The sequence below is a fragment of the Astyanax mexicanus genome, chromosome 6, assembly GCF_023375975.1.
Source record: "Astyanax mexicanus isolate ESR-SI-001 chromosome 6, AstMex3_surface, whole genome shotgun sequence".
NCBI classification, from domain to species: domain Eukaryota; kingdom Metazoa; phylum Chordata; class Actinopteri; order Characiformes; family Acestrorhamphidae; genus Astyanax; species Astyanax mexicanus.
Window position 1 is genome coordinate 25,867,909 of NC_064413.1, and position 18,129 is coordinate 25,886,037.

Here is an 18,129-nt window from a genome sequence, read left to right on the forward strand (position 1 = left end):
TTCATCTTGTTAAATAGTGGTTTTCATCTACTGGTGAAGCCTCTCTACTTTTGTTCAAGAAGTATTTTGCGACTTGTAGTACCTTCACTCCTGCCCTCTGGAGGTTATTGCTGATATCAGCTGCTGTGGTTTTTCTTGGTCTGCCAGTTTGATATCTGTTACATAGTACACCAGTGATGACTTTCTTCTTTAGGACACTCCCACCAGTTTCTCAGCTTTATAATTGCTAGTTTTTTTACCCATAGACAGCCCTCTAGTTTTCATGTTGGTTATTCCTCTAACTATAAATGCACAGTCTGCATCAGGACACACCTGGGCAGTGAACTGACAGTCACATGTTCTAATACTTTTGCTCACAAAAAATGGAGTGGGTTCAGATAAAAGGTGTATCACATTCTGGAAATAAAATCTGAAATGTTGATCTTTTGTCATGAATTAATCATTTAATGTCAAACCCAAATGTTTAAAGTGTGCAACAAAAATAAATGTATTGGCCTTTCTGTTCCAATACATTGGAAATGCACTGTATATACACCTAGGGACGACTGACACTGGTACATGTATTAATATGTCAGTCACAGTTACCAGCAGCTGTAATTGACTTGACATTCATGTAGGGCATTAATTGAAGTCAACCTTTTTTTATGGCCCGTGCTCATTGCTGATTTACATAGCGCCTGTTCACTGCCCATTCATTTGCATGATAAAAGACTGTGGTGCCTACATGGATAATGATGTATGAAATTACAATCATTTACACACTTTCGTTCTTCTAAAGGTCTGCCTAATAAATGAATGGTTTGTGCTTATGGTGTTGATACAATGTGGGCGTTGGTTTTTGTGGTGTATCCCACCATGGCAAGTGTATCAGGGTGGGTAATTGGTCCTGAGAGGCGGGGGGGGGGTGTGCTTAGGACATGAGGTACCTTTTGTTGGAGCATGTAGAGAAGCATGTCTGTTGGCACTGCTGGTGTAGTGCAGTGTTTCTTAATTTTTGCTCTGGAGGCACCCTGCCCTGCACATTTTAGGCTGTGTTCAGAATGCAGACAAATCAGAATTGTGTCTCACAGCTGTAGTAAGAGGTCAGCAACAGTAACTAATTTTTGGCGCTCTTCTTGAACCCTACTCTGGATTTGAAAGGTAATTGTTTATTGCAAAGTGACGAAATTACGCATTTAAATGTGATTTGAGTGTCTAGACTGAGAAACATCTGTACAAATTCAAATGAAATAGCATTTCAAACCACCTCTAAATGTGTTTTTTGGCTGTCCAGACTGTCAAAATTCAATCTGTATACAATCTAGATATGCCAAAAATGGATCGGATTTGGACTGGTCATCTGAGCATGGCCTAAGTGTTTCCCCTGCTGCCAAACGCACCTGATCCAGCTAATCAGCTCATTAACAAGCCCTTCCGGAGTTGCAAGGGAGTGTGTTAAAGCATGGAATCCACTACTTTGGAAAATGCACTGTAAATGATGCATTACTCTAGGCTATAGAGTTATAGTGTGTAGAAGCTCTGTCAGAGGCATTAGCAAGCTAACAGACCCCGCTAAGTGATGCTAATGGACAGCACCCTGACGAAAAGCTTCTCATTAAAACTAATGCAGTTTTGAGGCATCCAGACCTCTCATGAAGGACGAATGCAAATGGGGGCTCTCAGAACCATCTGCTATTCAAATATGTCATGGAACCTTCCAGGAGGTGAAAGTGTCAGTTCCCAGGAGGAATTCTGCATAGACACAGGAGCACCTGAGCGCTGGACTTGGAAAAAGGATGCTCACTTCCTGGAATTGTTGTGTTTGTTGGAGAGAGGTGAAATACTCGTTGCTGTTGATCTGTTTTGCATATGGTATCCTTGGCCCAGATTCACTGCAGAACATTTCAAGATCTGTCCTGTACTTTCCCCTGTTTTAAAAAATATATATGTGAAACTGTTGCTAGCATTAGGGTAAGCCATTTTCTATTGTGCACAATATAACGTGATTTAAAAAATCTATATTGTGATAATAGCAGTATTCTGTAATGAAAGTACTCTATTATTTACAGGTATTGAGCCCGCAGCCTTGTTATTAATGGCCTAGTGCTGTAACTGCTGAGCCACCAGTGCCCTGTAATTGCATTGTTTTACTTATTTCCTATGATATCTAATCTAATTTAGACTTGTAAATGTACTGTGGTTTTTACTGAATATTTAAAATGTTGTACATTTCACATATTTATTGTTCTTGCAGTAGAAAAAAAATTGTGTATTTATGAAATGTTTTATAGTGTTTATTTATTTTGCCAAGAATGCCATTATCGCAAAAATACACAGGGATATCATAATATTATTTTAGGGCCATATCGCCCACCCCTTTGCTAGCTCTCAGATAGACGTGTTTTGGGTTGTCCCAGATTTACCAAAGAGTCATGTTAGCCGCTGCCTTTTTCCCAGATCCTCCTTTTAGATCAGTGAAACAAACACTGCTTGAGGCCTAGTGGTGAACACATCCATCACTATTGTAAGGGGGTACATTGAGATGCTAATGCTAATTGCTCAAAGCAAGAGAAGTCAGCGGTCAATAGCTGAAGTGATTTATTTAGCAGGAAGTGGTCCTGTTTTTCAGAACTGTAAACAGGCTGGTTTACTCAGACCAGTAAAAGAGCAGATAAGGTTGGCAGGATTGTCCTGTTTTCCCTGTCTTGTTACCACGGTTTGCTTTGTAATGGGATCTGCTTTCAGTTTAAGGAATGTCAAACATTCCAGTTTGAGTTTTAATTCCGTTTACTCCCGACCTACTTCTCTGCCTGGTGCAGAGGCTGGTGCTCAAGGAAGGTGAAAGACAAATGTCCTCTTCACTGTTCAGCAGTGAAGTCTGTGTTAATAACTCAGAGAATGTGAGGAGTGTCAGTCATTCTGTTGAGTCATCTTTGCCTTCTTGGCATCCCACTCACCCACTCACCCACACACACATGCATGCCTTTTGTGAGCTAAGATCTCTCTACTTCTTCAGCTTTGAAAAAGCTACCATATTATTTGCAATTAATTTTATAATTTTGCGTTTAACAACAACCATAAACCATAAACCATAAACCACATAATAGACAAGTGTTGCTGCTTAATACCAAGGTATAGCACACATTTTCAGAAAACAAGATAATATTGTAGGGAAGTTGAAATACCACGACTGAATTTTAGTCCAATATTTGGTATATTTTATATTCATGTAGCATTTAGCTGAAGCTTTCAACCAGAGTACCATATTTTCCGCACTATAAAGCGCACTATCAATAAACATCTATTTTATAGTCTATTTTCATACAGAAGGCGCACCGGATTATAAGGCATAAGATGCGACACTAGTTTTTCTTCTGCTTGTTTTTCTTCAAATTGAGCAAGTTCCGCTGCTGGGTGGTGGTGGTGGGGCATAGTTAACTTACATTTTTTCTCCTAAAAACTGTTTATTTGGGTGAGTAAAGCGCTTCTGTTTATTTACAGTAAGCTTTGATTTCCAAAATTCCACTAAGGCTGGGTGCAGCAGCATTACCATTAGTGGCTAACCTCGCTAGCTGCGGTTAGCGCTTTGTTCTACATATCTAGTTTTAACACAATAAATGAGCAGACTACAATCCAATACACTGGAGGTGAAAGTGTCAGTTCCCAGGAGGAATTCTGCATAGACACAGGAGCACCTGAGCGCTGGACTTGGAAAAAGGATCCAATCCAATACACTGGTCAGACCTTGGAATTGAACCCTAATCTTTCATGGAGGGATGCTGTGGATAGGGCAGTGTTGTGTCCCATTTTTTTACACTCACATGCCAGAAGTCATGGGATATCAGTATGTAAACCTTACAGTCTACAGTGTCATATGTACCAGGAATATATCATACTAGGCATTACTGATGCTAATAATCACAATGATGGTGGTTGGCGACATCTATCTAGAATGGTCTGTAAAAACAGACAACAGACAAGAATTTACATCCACATTTAATAAGGCATATCCTGCAGACCATGGTTTTTAGCTTCCAGGGGACATGGCAAATATCATGGGACATACACTTCTTTGTTTCCATGCCATGACTTTTGGCATGTCTTTGTACATCAACTGTAAACAGCAGCATAAAACTACATAGAACTAGATTTGGTTATTATTTGCTACAGTTCTGCTCTGTGGAGCTACTGTGACGCTGGTGTATGTGTGGTATGCCGCTTGACTCTGAAAAGTGAATACTTGAGGAAAGATCAGAGGTAGACTTCAGTCACATGACGACTGACTGGTTTCCAGCATGGCTGTCTGCTGCCATCTGTTCTTGGAGCATGGAAATAGTGTCCATTGTATTTATTCGATAAAAAGGTACACCAGATACACAACAATTTGATTTCTGCTGGTGTTTTCTCTCCAAAATGTGCTTCTAATCACATTAGTATTGTTAACATAATCTTGATTTATGTAGAAGGCTAGGAAAAGCACTGCTTCCAAATTGATCTTTTCAAACTAGATTATGCTTTTTGTGCAGCACAAGGATTAAATATTGCATCTTATACATATAATAATAATAATAACAATACAATAGTCATGCATATAGCATATCCAGCATTCTGTACTATATTTTGTTTTAACAAAATGATACATTTTAATGTTATTTTTTAACATTGAAGCTTTAGAAATAGGGCTGTCAGCTCGATTTCTTATGTTAATAATCTGAGGATTGTTACAGGTCTAAAAATCTGAATACTTTTACACATAACTGTAAGGCCCAGGTGATATGGTCAAAATATTATCTCACAATATTTTAAAAAACAATTTGATAGTACACAATATTGATCTCAATACATATGAGCGCAGTCAGTATGCATTAACAGTTACAGATCCTTAAAAACTATAATACAAACACTTTCCCATATTGAATACAATGATTTTTATTGTCAGAAATTTTCAGTTGTGTCAGTTTTATGTAAAGCATTAATGGGTATCCTTGATATGCTTAAAAAAGTATACTGGTGAAAATATAAGAAAGGTTATCATGATACAATATTAAAAATATTGTTATGTTGTCCACCTCGACACAATACAGGAAATATTCTTGCTAATTGATTTGGAAGATGATGTTTTAGAATTGTACAAAAATGTACAAAAATGTAATTACACATCAGTCCCTGCTTGTCTGTGATTGGAAGAAAACATGCGTGTGTGTGTGTGTGTGAGACAGTGTGTGATCAATAGTTCAGTGTAGACTAGGGACCTGGTAATTTAATCTCTTAGATGGCCTCCTCTCTCTCCCTCTCTCTCCCTCTCTCTCTGCCTCTCTCTCTCCCTCTCTCTCTCTCTCACTGATCTCTTCCTCCAGTCATTGTACTTGTGTTTCACCTTTAGGTTACACTGTGTGGCCAGAGGTTCTTAGGTGTCTGCTGCTAGCACTACTAGAATGTAGGTCTGTGTGTGTGTGTGTTTGTGTGTGCTATTTTTATTCACTGGCTGTTCCAGTGTGCTGTGTGTATTGTAAATTAGCAGTGTGAAGCATGCTTTATTGTGTGTGTATGTGTGTTAGAGTGTGTGTGTGCATGAAATGATGTGAATACTTGGTGTGTGATGGGGGTGGGGTGCTTTCTGCTCTGCCTGTTCATATATGTCCCTCAAACTGAATCCAGACTGAATCTACACCAAACAAGCAAATGAATGCAACACAATTACTGATTGGTAGTAATGAAGATATACATTTGATAAATATGTTTTAGCAATGTTTTTTTTACAATGTGCAATAGTCACATTGCTGGGTGTGCAATGTAGAGTATGACAAATACCTGTTGAAACATGTCAATATATAGAATTTGCACTGTTCATATTTTCCATTCCATATCTATCAAGGGAATATAATTATATAAATATAATAAATATAAATATAATGTTTTTTAAATCAAAGTTTTTACAGGAGAGCAACAACATTTACAAGATTTTGTTTGTGAGAACAGGAAACACAAACTAAAATGGTGTCCCATGACTTTTGGCATAACCCATAAAACCTGAAGACAGCCACACTGTCCTGCAGAATATGCATATAGGGCCTCCTGCATTCAATTAGGTGTGAGATCTGCTACAGTTGCTTGTCTGTCCAGATAGACAATCCTGACCAGATGACACCGGTCATGATCATTACTACCCTCTGTGCTTTTCAGTGTGGGTGGTAATGTCTTCTGTGGTGTATTCCCAGTGGATTGTGGAAGGTTAAACTCCTACACAGTTTTTGGAATTGTAACGTCCCATTCCTCTGACACCCACTGCATGCCTTGCTCGTTTGATCATTTGATCATTTATTCTCCCTTGCCATGAGCACACTGACCAGTGTTCAACCTCACTCACAAGATAACACCTCACAGCTTATACAGGTGTGGGCGCTCCCAAGCTGGCTGTTCCAAGAGGCAACACTTCACGCTCAATTTACACGCTGCTATCCCATGACATTTGGCATGTCAGTGTATAAAAAGTGCAATAGATATTAGGGGTGTCACGATTCTCTAAATCCTCGATTCGAGTTTATTTCCGATTTTAGGGTCACGATTCGATTCTCGATTTTCTTTTTTCTTTTTTTTTTACAGCAGAGAGGCCTATGCCAGTTTTAGATTAGTCTATGGTCATTGATTTGATTAATCAAATTTACAATATCTTATTTCAAAAGGTGGGCTTGATATAAGTGATGCAAAGTGATAAGTGATCTGTAATACTCCACATGGCCCTAATGGTTAAATTGAAACAATTTAATTAAGTTATAAATGTAATGCCATCCAGTGGCTTTTTTGGGTAGGAGCATTGTGCACTATTAAAACAGCAAATGTGCGACATAAAATAAATAATAAATGTCAAGTTTTTCTTTAAGAAGATCTCTTTTTGACTTCAAGGCTCGAGTCCATGACATAATTTCGATCAATTTCGATAAAATAACGAAATCGTGACATCCCTAATAGATATATTCACACCTTTTGAGTGGTAAATTGAGACAGATTTGCTGTGAGCAAATACTTACAAAAGTGATATCAAAGCTTCATTATTATTTTTTTACTGTGTGTGGCTGCACAGGTCATTTCTGTACTTTCTGTCTTAATTGATATGACAGTTTAAAACATCCACTGACATATTTGCTGATATGATTGTGTGATCTGTGTTTACTGCTGTGTTCATTAATCTGTAGAAGTGTTAATGGATAGGCTGATCCATGCAGTGGGAGTGTGTTCCAGACGCTCGCCCCTGGCCCCTGATGTGTATTTGCTCCTGTGAACATGCAGCTTTATTAGAATATTGTGTAGCCATGCGGCAAAGGAAGCCCCCACCATGATTAATGTGTGGCAGAGCTCAGTGCAGTCTATGTCTACGCTGCTCTGCTCTGCTGGAGACCACTCGCCTCTTTGTCATAGAAATGCAGCTGCATCCTATCTCACCACACACACACATATATATATGCACTGCACACACCCTGACCTTCACACACACACACACACTCTTCCTTGATTGGCACACACAGAGCAGAAACATGACAGTGGGATAGTGGTTGTTTTTTTTTGTGAGCACACATCCCATTGCATCTGTGTTTGTGTATGTGTATATGTGTGTGTCAGTGTGTTAGTAAGACCTGTTTTACTTGCTCTTTGCTTGAATGCAGCACTGATTATTTCATGCTTGAGGTAATAGGGTTAGGTGTATGTGTGTGTGTGTGTGTGTGTGTTGTTAATGTGTGTTTTGTGAATTTTCTGGGTGGAACCCCTATTGTATCCCGAGGCAGACACGTGTGCGTCTGCTCTCATTGCTCAATTACAGCGAGCGTTATTGTATCCTGGGTAACGGATTCTCTCTGACGCTGCTTAACTGGGTGTGATGGAAGCTCAGTGTATACTGAGACCTTTTTTAAGACTAGCCTGGTGTTAGTTGAGCCTCAGCTGTTCAAGCTGGAGGTTTTGTTTGTAATTTGCCCAGCCTGTTTGTACGGTATAGAGTATCGACATCCTTTCTCTGGATTACCACTCACAGCCTGAATGTACAGTAGATACCTGCATTACACAACAGGAGCCTCAGTATAGCTCAGTATAACAATACAAACACGGTCCAGTACTGTGAGGCCAAATCAGACTGCACTACTGTTACTAAGGGATCTCAGGGTTCAGTGAAGGGTTACACAAGTATAATTGTGGATTAAATTATATCCCTGTTTGTAAGGCTGAGAGGTTAAAATAAAATAATTTGATTAATCAGATTGCTGTTTTATTGCGATTTTCAAAAGGAGATGATGAAAATTGTATATCTTTACATATAGAAAAGCCAGAGAGAATCTCAGTAGACAGACATGTGTTTCTGTGAAGAGCTCTTTCATGTGATAGTGGTCTACATATTTTACTCTTTTCCTGAACTGAAATACAGGCAGGTTATATTTGCATCATGTTTACTATAAAAGCTGCATGTAAGGATGAAGGGGGCTTACTATTTGTAAAAAAAAAAAAAATTAAAAATAAATACATGTAGAGGAAACATTAGCTTGTGCATCACTTTAAATAGTGTTGTTTAAAAAAACTGTCATGTAAGAACTAAAAATCTAAATCACTTATATATTTGAAGAATATTGAGAATATATATATTTTTAAAATCGCTCAGCCCTATCTTGTCAGTAATAATTGACAGCAATAATATGTAGCATTCTTATGTAAAAAAAATAGTAACTTCAAAGTCATGATGCTGCACTGACATGTAGTAGGCAGAATAGTGTCTTTATCATTTACTACTATGGACTGTGCTATCACAATATTAACTTTACAGTGTAACTTGAGTGTTTATTTTATATTTGTGATATTTATGTAAAATCATACAAAAATGCAAAGTGCAAATTACACTTTCCAATTGTAGGTGGGTCCCAGGAGTAGGAAATATTCATCTTAACATAATGCTGATTATGTTAATCTGTCCAATTTAATCAAATCCAGTCATTTTATTAAAGTACTAAAACAGAGAAATGTGCCTAAAATCTTCATTTGTGTAACGCTATGACATTATAAAAAACATAATTTTAAAAGAATAATAAAGTGAAATGATATATAGTAATAAAATGTGAAATGTACCATACAATCAAGACCTTTTCAGTGGATCCAGACTGGGGCTGGGTGATATGGTAAAAATGTTATGATATTTAAAGACATTATCACTCCCTTTTGACATTCAAACAAAATACACAAATATAAGCATCTAAAATACTATCAAAATATACTTGTGCTGCACTCATTTCAGACAGGTCAAACAAAGACAGGTCAAACTCTTAATAATGAAATGTGCAGTCTTTTTATACCACTGCCGATATCCACAGTATACTCATAATCGCATTTTTTGTATCACAAAAACAAAAAAGATCAATATAAAATAATAATATTGTCATATTTTCCACCCCTGAGCCAGACATTGTTTATCTGTGTTTGTCTCTTTTGAAACAGTGTACTTCACAGAATAGAGTTTTCTTTTACTCAGCTCATAAGAAGTATGCTATTTTTAGGTCCTTCTCAGAAGTTCTTATAAATCTGGAGCTTGTAAGTACAATGTAATTCGTCTTTAAACTTGGAAACAACAATATTGCACTGAAAAATTACTTTTCTTGTTTACTTTAGTTTTTCTCTCCAAAGAAAAGCAGTGTATTTAGCACTACTATAACAAAACCAAAAACATGAGAATAAGCATTAGGCTTGTACAAGCTTTTTTAACATACTTACGATCAAATTTTAGAATGTAGTTTCTGCTAAACAGGTGAAAGGCATATTTCGTATTTTTGTATTTTTTTTAATGGAGACTGTTCGTTTGCAGAGATGAAAAGTTTTTATTTTGTTCGGAGCAGAACACAAAAACCTAACATTCATCACTCTGAACTAAAAAATTAAATGGTTGAAAGAAATAAAGGGTGCAGAGCTGAAAGAAAAAGTATGTACATTATAGTCACTGTAGCCATGTATTAGTTTGTCGAGGAACATCCAAGTCTGCCTCCCCATAGCCCCCCAAGCCATAGCCTCCCTCACTAGTGAGCACTTGTGCATATTGGGCTTAAGATAGCAGAAAAGGAGAGCATAAAGCAGACCGTAAGCACAGAAAAGATAAGAGTGGATATGTATGAGAACAATGGAGTTTCTAGCCATGTTTTTACAGCACAGAAGGCTAAAAAAATTGTATCTGAAAAAAATGTCTGTATGAGTAGGGCCTTAACTCTTAAATTTTTTTGTTTAATCATTTGGTGGAGTTCATTTGAACAATTGTATCTTATTTAAGAAGGTGTTAATCTCTACCAATCAACAGAGTTAGGTTATGCCAATATGATGTGTGAATATAAAATATTCCATTGCTTTTGTTTTCTTGGTAAGGAAAGGGTTAAGAGGAAGGTAGTGAGCCTACATGAGTCTGAGTGACAGCAGATACAGCATGCAGTCTTTATACCTGCTGAGGGAAAGGCTATGAACCTTGCTGTGCATATATATACTTTTTCTCTTTCCATTTTTATGGTATACCACCTACACTGTTCTTCCTACCTATAGCTGCCAAAGCTTGCCTCTACTAGCTACGTTCTCTCTCTGTTTCTGCATCAGTGTTGGGGTGGATGGATGTGTAATTACCTCCTTTGTGTTCGTGTCCTGCTCTCTTCTCTCTCAGAGCTTGCCCAATTATACTCTACACTAGGAAGAGAGCACTTAGGGAATCAGCAGCAGGCCTGTGCTTTTTCCCGCTCTCAATAGAGCAATTATCAGACTGCCTCGCAAAGCATATCTTTTAACTTGAATTACCTTTAATAATGAATTCCTGTCCACAATGCTTATCTCTTATCTGTGCTTTAGATATGGTGTCAGATTCAGAAACACGGATTTGTCTAATTAGTCTGGAACATGCTGTGGCTGCTGTTGACGAAAGTGTTTAATGATGTCATACAACATTAAATAAGTAAAACATACCAGAAACCAGCGTATCTTATGTTTGCATTTTTCCAAAACAGTAAGGCAGGTGTCTGAAGAACCCTGGACGCATGCTAAAGCCAGCTAAAGCAGAGCTCCATGGGGATTGTTGTGTGTTTAATTAGAACTATATTGTCTGCAGGAGCCACACAGCTGGGGTCTATGTGGGTTAATTTAAGCAGAACAGATCTGATAGCAACACCTGACCCAGAGTCAACCTCTCACATCACTGGAGAAAATTCCCCTTCTGCAAGCTGAGCTTTTTGCTCTATGACACATCTTCTCCATTGTCTGAACCAGTTTTATCATAGCCGGCCATTGTGCAGTTATGGAAGTGTTGATTGCTTCAGATGCTGCCTGTCTGAATATATCATGTGGAATACAAAAAACATAATGCAAAAGAAACTTAAGGTAACTACGGTATATTTTAATAGTGTATTAGTAATAATACACTATTAAAATAGTAATAATATTCTTTGTTTTCTTTTTTGTTACTCTTTTAATCAAGAACATCATCTAACTATGGAAAACTAAATTTAAATTTTAGGAATACCAGATGTTGGCCACACAAAATAAAATGAAAGCTAATTTTAAGCAACAGTAAGTAATCAAATTTCTGGAACTCATCACCATTTGGCTTTGTGAGACACTGGTGTTCACGGCTTGGAAAGCTGATCCAACCCTTATTAAAAATCCTGGCCTGAATCGGCTCCGGGTCTAAGGTCACGGCCAGCGGGAGCAGGAGCACAGCTGCCCCTCAGGTAGGTCTGCGGCCTCATGCGGACTCTGCTCTGAAACCTAATGGAGTGGAAACTGGCTCAGGGATTAGAGCTCATCCCTCCACATCAATAATACAAACCTAGTGCAGATTGCCTTCAAACACTCCACCAGCGCTGACAGTGGACTGACTGCTCTCTCATGGAACACGCTGACATTTCAAAGGCCACTGTGTGTATGTGTGTGTGTGTGTGTGTGTGTGTGTGTGTGTGTGTGTGTGCGACACCTCCACCTGCACTTTTCAGCTTATTTCTGTCTGATGCATTATGCACTTCTTCAGCAGTATCACATCTCTGTGGGATTTACTACTGATGGTTAAACAATGCCCTAACTTGATATCATCTCATCTAAAACTCTAAGCTTGAGTAGTTGAGAGGAGATTGGCATTGATTAGCATTTCTGTTCTCAACATATTTCACTGGTGTTGTCCAATCATTCTGACTTCACAGCACTCTGTTGGGTAAACGGTCATATGAGTAACTTAGCTTAGACCCTGTTTACACCTGGACTAGGCCTGTCACAATAATTGCAATATCGATTTATCGTACAATAGATGAACATAACCTCAATAATATTTATTAATCGTGATATTGTCTATTGTGTTTATTTGTATGTTTGTTCACAAATATAACAGTGAATAGTATTTTAGCCAGTCATGCTTCAATACCTGTGACTCCATACAAACAGTGTGGACTGCAGTAGGTGAAGAAATAAATATATCATCATAAATTATAATAAATCATTTATTTCAATTTTGCTTTTTCTATAATATGCTATTCTGTTATCATTAGGTCAGTGGCATTTAATAGTCTTAAAATGACAAAAATATTTTGTATCGCAATAATTTATGGGACGATATATTGTCCGCAAACAATTCTTATTGTGATTGGCCAAACCTGAACACTTTCATTTTGAGTATCAGAGTTATATATGGATAAATCCAAGCCACAATGTATGTGTAAACGCACCAACAACGCATTTAAAGGAGATTGAACTCTTGGCTGGCTTTCGCAAAAATTTCTTAACATGAATATCTGAAGATGATTCAAGCATGGCGGCAAACAAGTAGGCCCAGATCCTGTAATTAAAGTTGCAGTCTGTATTATTTTGTTTCTTAAACTGAAAGCAGATGCATTTCTGAGTGGAAAAGGGATAAAATATTGTGTTTCATGGTACCAGTGTGCTGTAACGACCATCCCTGCTAAGCATAATATATTAATTCTAAAAACTGGGGTGTCGGGTCGCTTTTTGCTTGAGTTCTTCTGGCCACGTCACACGTCTTTACGTACTTACTTTACATGTACAGCCTCTAAAAGAGGATTTGGTTCAGTTTTACTGAACGAGAGCAGCTGGTGGAGCAAAGGAGACTTCAGAAGGGGAAACTCAGAGCTCAGTAGCTCATTCACTCATAGTAAAACCAAAGTGTGTAGTTGAAATTAAGTTTCTCTCTCTCTCACTGACTGAACATAACCTGGAATCGTATTCATCCGCTCTGAAAGGAGACTGCATCACACCCACTCAGTTCAAATTGATTCTTCCGCATGCTCGGTGCAATTACATATTCTCACCAGAGAGGGCCCTAAATCCCAAAACGTACGGACATCAGCTTTAAGATGCCAAAGACCATGGACCACAGTATCAAGCAGGTGTGGTGTTTGAAGCATGAATGTAGCATATTGCTAACGATTGGGGAGTAAACATCTTTTACTTATAAGCTTTAAAGCTTCAGTGCAAAAATAAAATCACATCAAATCACAATATGTATTGACCAATGACTATGGAAAAATAGGTGGTTCCATTACCTCCTTTTCTATAGAAATAAAGCCAAAGTTTCGATGAATATTAGATTTTTGCGAATATGCCGGCTGCAGGTAAGCATCTGTGTCCTAGATGACTATCAGACAGAGCACATCACTAAGAGCTCAAAGACTTCTAGAGGCCTCCAGGTCTGCAGTGTCATCACTCTCTGTCAAGTGACTCTGTGGAAAGCTCTGAGCCCTGCAGTGCTGTCAGTGTGAGCGACATTTGGTTTGCACTACAGATGCACAAAATATGTTATGGCGATAACGCTGTTGCAGCCTCAGTATAATGGATATAGAGTTGGCGATGTAAGTATATGCGTGAAAAAAGACCAATAGTAGTAGGCCTGTGTACATGGTAGATCATAATGCTTGTAAAATGATTAGCTTATCTAAATTGTATTTGACTCTACCATGTAGTGTCTATTTGTGTGTACGTGTGTGCGTGTGTGCCTGAGTGTTCTTACCATTAGTGAGGTTTGGTCCCCAAGGGGAGGGAAAGTGCAGAGATGGTTATCTTCACAATAATGAGCACTCTCTCTTTCTTTCACTCTCATACTCTCTCTCTCTCTCACACTCATTCACTATCCCCAACCCCCTTCCCCATATCATCTTTCATTTTTTTTAGGGTTCAAGCACCGAAGGTGCGTAGAACCCTATTGTTTTTGCTAAGATTTTTCTTCTTCTTATTATTATTATTATTCTTTTTCTCCTGAAAAAACAGTTGTGCAGCCTAAACCGTAAGTCATAGAGAAATGAAACTTGGTAGGTAGATGTAGGATCAGTGCATCTCGGTGGACAACAAAAATGGCACCGATTGGTCAAGTGGTGGCGCTATAAACAAGGAAATTCATTTTTCACAATTTTCTCAATAACTCAAAAACCATAAGACCTACATTCAAAATTCTTTTTGTGATGGATTTCTTGGGTCAATACCAACAACTTTCCAATTTGGACCATGCACTTCCGTCTATATAGATTTTTTGCTAATTTGCATAATATGCAAAACCTACTTTTGCAAACTAGTCCTAGGAATTTTGACCAATCCTGGCATGTTTGGTATCAAAACACTCGTTTGAGCATGCGCTTCAATATTCATTAAGAAAAAGTTGAAATATGTAAACAATATGGCCGCCATATGCAAATTAGTCCTTCAGGATATATGCCCCATTCACTTCAAGAGGTAAATTTGGAGCACTGTTTCTCAGCAACCGTGCAACCTAGCAAGTTGAAACTTTGCATGCAGAATCTATCATACAGCCTCTAAAGGATGTTCAAAGGGCAACTTAATCAATCAACATGGCTGAACACCATCAGCCAATCAGCATTCAGCAGACATTTTGGCAGGCTGAATGTTGCCCAATCTGGATGATATTTGGCAGTTATGTTCAGGTGGAGACACTGTAGTGACCTGCAAAGTGCTGAAACAATCCGCCCACTGGGGGGCGCTGTTCCAAAAAAACGAGTATATGTCAATCATGCTGTACTATTTTGACACCTAATTGTTTTTGCCATATTTAGTACAGTGGCTCTGACAAATTTCTCAATACAACTATGTTTAAAAAGTGCTTTGTTCATTCATAATTGCTAATTGTTTGAAAATAGCTATATTGAAACTACTCTCTGGCTATTTGGCCTATCACCTCCATTTCAGTCTTGCTGCACACTGTAGAGTCTCTAGGTAAATGTTCATTAAAAACATTTGTGAAAATTTCACATACAATACTCTCCAGGCATCAAGCAATCTGTGCGTCCTTGGAATTTCTAACCTAAATTGCTGTAACTCTGCAGTATTTGCTGTAATCTCACAATGTTAAAGACCTCTGTACAATATCACTCTGATGAAGCGCCATTTAATACAGAACTAGATTAAGAATAACTTGACATTACATGTCATATCAGAACATTCACTCCTTTGTGCCTCTTCTCAACATTAATAACAGGTGAAAGACTTTTGATCATTTTAAATGTGACAGAGTGTCTCCAATTGTGTTAGACCTTCTTACACATCACCATCCTATGCTCTAGTAGGCACCATTGTGCTAGTTGGTGCTTGATGAAGCGCCATTTAATTCAGAACTAGATTTATAATAACTTCGTAATTACATGTCATATCAGAACATTCACTCCTTTGTGTTAATTTAAACTTGTTTGGTCAAACATTTCAGCTTGTTCTGCAAAGGTTCAAAGGTCAATCTGAATACCACTTTGTGAACATTCTGGTTGAAGCCACCTGATCAATACCAATAACATGTAGACACATTTTGACTAGTTCTAACTCACTTAATGAATATCCTACAAAGTTCACTAGATTTACATGTGAATTTAAGCACTGATCAGGTTGAAAGGCCTCTGCTCAACATTAATAACAGGTGAAAAACTTGATAATTTCTAAATGTGACAGGGCATCTCCAATCATATTAGACCTTCTTACACATCACCATTCAATGCTCCAGTAGGCACCATTGTGCAAGTTGGTGCTTGAACCCGATGATTGCCGCTTGCGGCTATATATTTTTATTTTTTTTGCAAATTTGCATTTTCATATCCACATTCCGAGATCCTGTTTCACTCCTGTCAGTCTCGGTGAGCAGTGCCCTAGTTCAGCATGCTCATCCCCTCCCTGAGTAAAAATGATGGTGCATTTGTCAATGTGTGAATGCCACTGATTCATCAGACTCACAGATCACTCATAAGCATTTGATATCGGCCACCATGCTCCTTGCACACTGAGTGAAAATACATTAATTTGCTGGGAAACGCTTTGTTTTGATAAGAATTTTTTTAAATTTGACTTGCTGTATGTTTAAGATTATTTTATGATGATCTATGATAGGCTAAATTATTTTTACTCCTGTTAGTTAAATGTTCCCTGTGCTACTGAAACTAAAACAAAAGCTCTAAGCATGACTGACCCACCTCCTTTCTTACAGTAGAGATGTTTTAAGAAATCCTGTAATCATTTTTCTATTTTTCTCACAAACATACAGAATATACAATAAATGTGCAACAAATTCTTGTTTATTTCTAATATACATACAGCTCTGGAAAAAAAAGAGATCAGTTTCTCTAGTTTTGCTATGTGTAGGTATATGTTTGAGTAAAATAACCTGTTATAAACTCCGGACAACATTTCTCCAAAGTTTCAAATAATAATATTATCATTTAGAGCATTTATTTGCAGAAAATGAGAAATGGCTGAAATAACGAAAATGATGCAGAGCTTTCAGACCTCAAATAATGCAAAGAAAAACAGTTCATATTCATAAAGTTTTAAGATGTTCAGAAATCAATATTTGGTGTTATAACCCTGTTTTTTAATTACAGTTTTAATGCATCTTGGCATGTTCTCCTCCACCAGTCTTACACACTGCTTTTGGATAACTTTATGCAACTCCTGGTGCAAACATTCAAGCAGTTCAGCTTGGTTTGATGGCTTGTGATCATCCATCTTCCTCTTAATTATATTCCATTATATTCCAAATATATTAAATTTGCTAAAATGCATAATTTTTAAGTGGTCTAATTTTTTTCCCCAAACCTGTTATACACTGATTTTGCCCTGTATATTATATTATACTTTTTATATTATATTTTATACAGTATATAAAAAACACTGCTTATAAATGTCAAACTGCTATATAAACTGCCATTTATCACACTGTTAGTACTACTTTATGTAATTGTTTTTAGTTTATTGTCATCTATGGCAATACCTTGCAGTTAGCTTGCCTAGCCTCTCTTCAGTTACATCATTAGAGAGTTATATTCCACCGCATACTCTGGCAGTGTAAAAGTGGGTCAGTGGGATTAATTTTCTGGCTGGCGTTTGCCTATTGGGAGCTAATGGGAGATTAGCTGGGAAGTTTTTGTCCGGTAAGTCTGGAAATCACAATGTCTGTTCGCCAAACAGGCCCCTTCGAGAAAAGGTCACATGAAGCAGGAGGGGGCTGTGAAATCAGCAACACTCCAACCCCCTGCTGTTCATCTAGCTGACCGGGCCACTTAGCCTGGCCTTTTGCAGCCCAACAATAGCAGGTCTGTCAGGAGGCTTTTTAAATGGTTTCCCATTATTCTTGGAATTTATCAATCTGAGTGCACTATTTTTGTTTATAGACCTTGTTTGATTTTTGTCATCTAGTATGGACAAGGGTTCTGATATTAAGAAGTCCAACTGTCATTCTCTCAGTCACTCATGTTTTCTCAATTTTAAGACCTACAGCAGTTATGGAGATAGCGCTTGTTTGCCCTGTTGATTTTAAAGTGCAAGATGACCCATGACCACCACCATTGGCAAGTAAAAATTTGTAATTCAGTGGCAACATCAAAAGAACAGCCTCTCTTGTTCCCATAGCCCCACAGTGATTCCCAGTTCTTATAGGAGTCACAATGTAAGAGTGAAAATTATCAATGTGATAATTGCTTTGATAAGTGCTCTTGAGTTTAAGTGATGCAATCAGATGTTAGGACACTCTGTTAATTGTTTCATTCTTCTCTCATATGGGTGGCTGGGTTATTAAAATGTGCTTAAATATGTGTGCAGTGTTCTTGCTTTGAAACTAAGCGCCCTCCGATGGGACACTGTGCATTGATATTCATGTTTGGCAGG

At 37.8% G+C, this 18,129-nt stretch overlaps 1 protein-coding gene across 1 annotated transcript in view; it reads left to right on the forward strand.

Annotated features, from left to right (window-relative positions):
• The window catches only part of gfod1 (glucose-fructose oxidoreductase domain containing 1), a 49,762-nt gene that overhangs the window by 21,561 nt on the left and 10,072 nt on the right, over positions 1 to 18,129 (forward strand). The window lies entirely within an intron of this gene.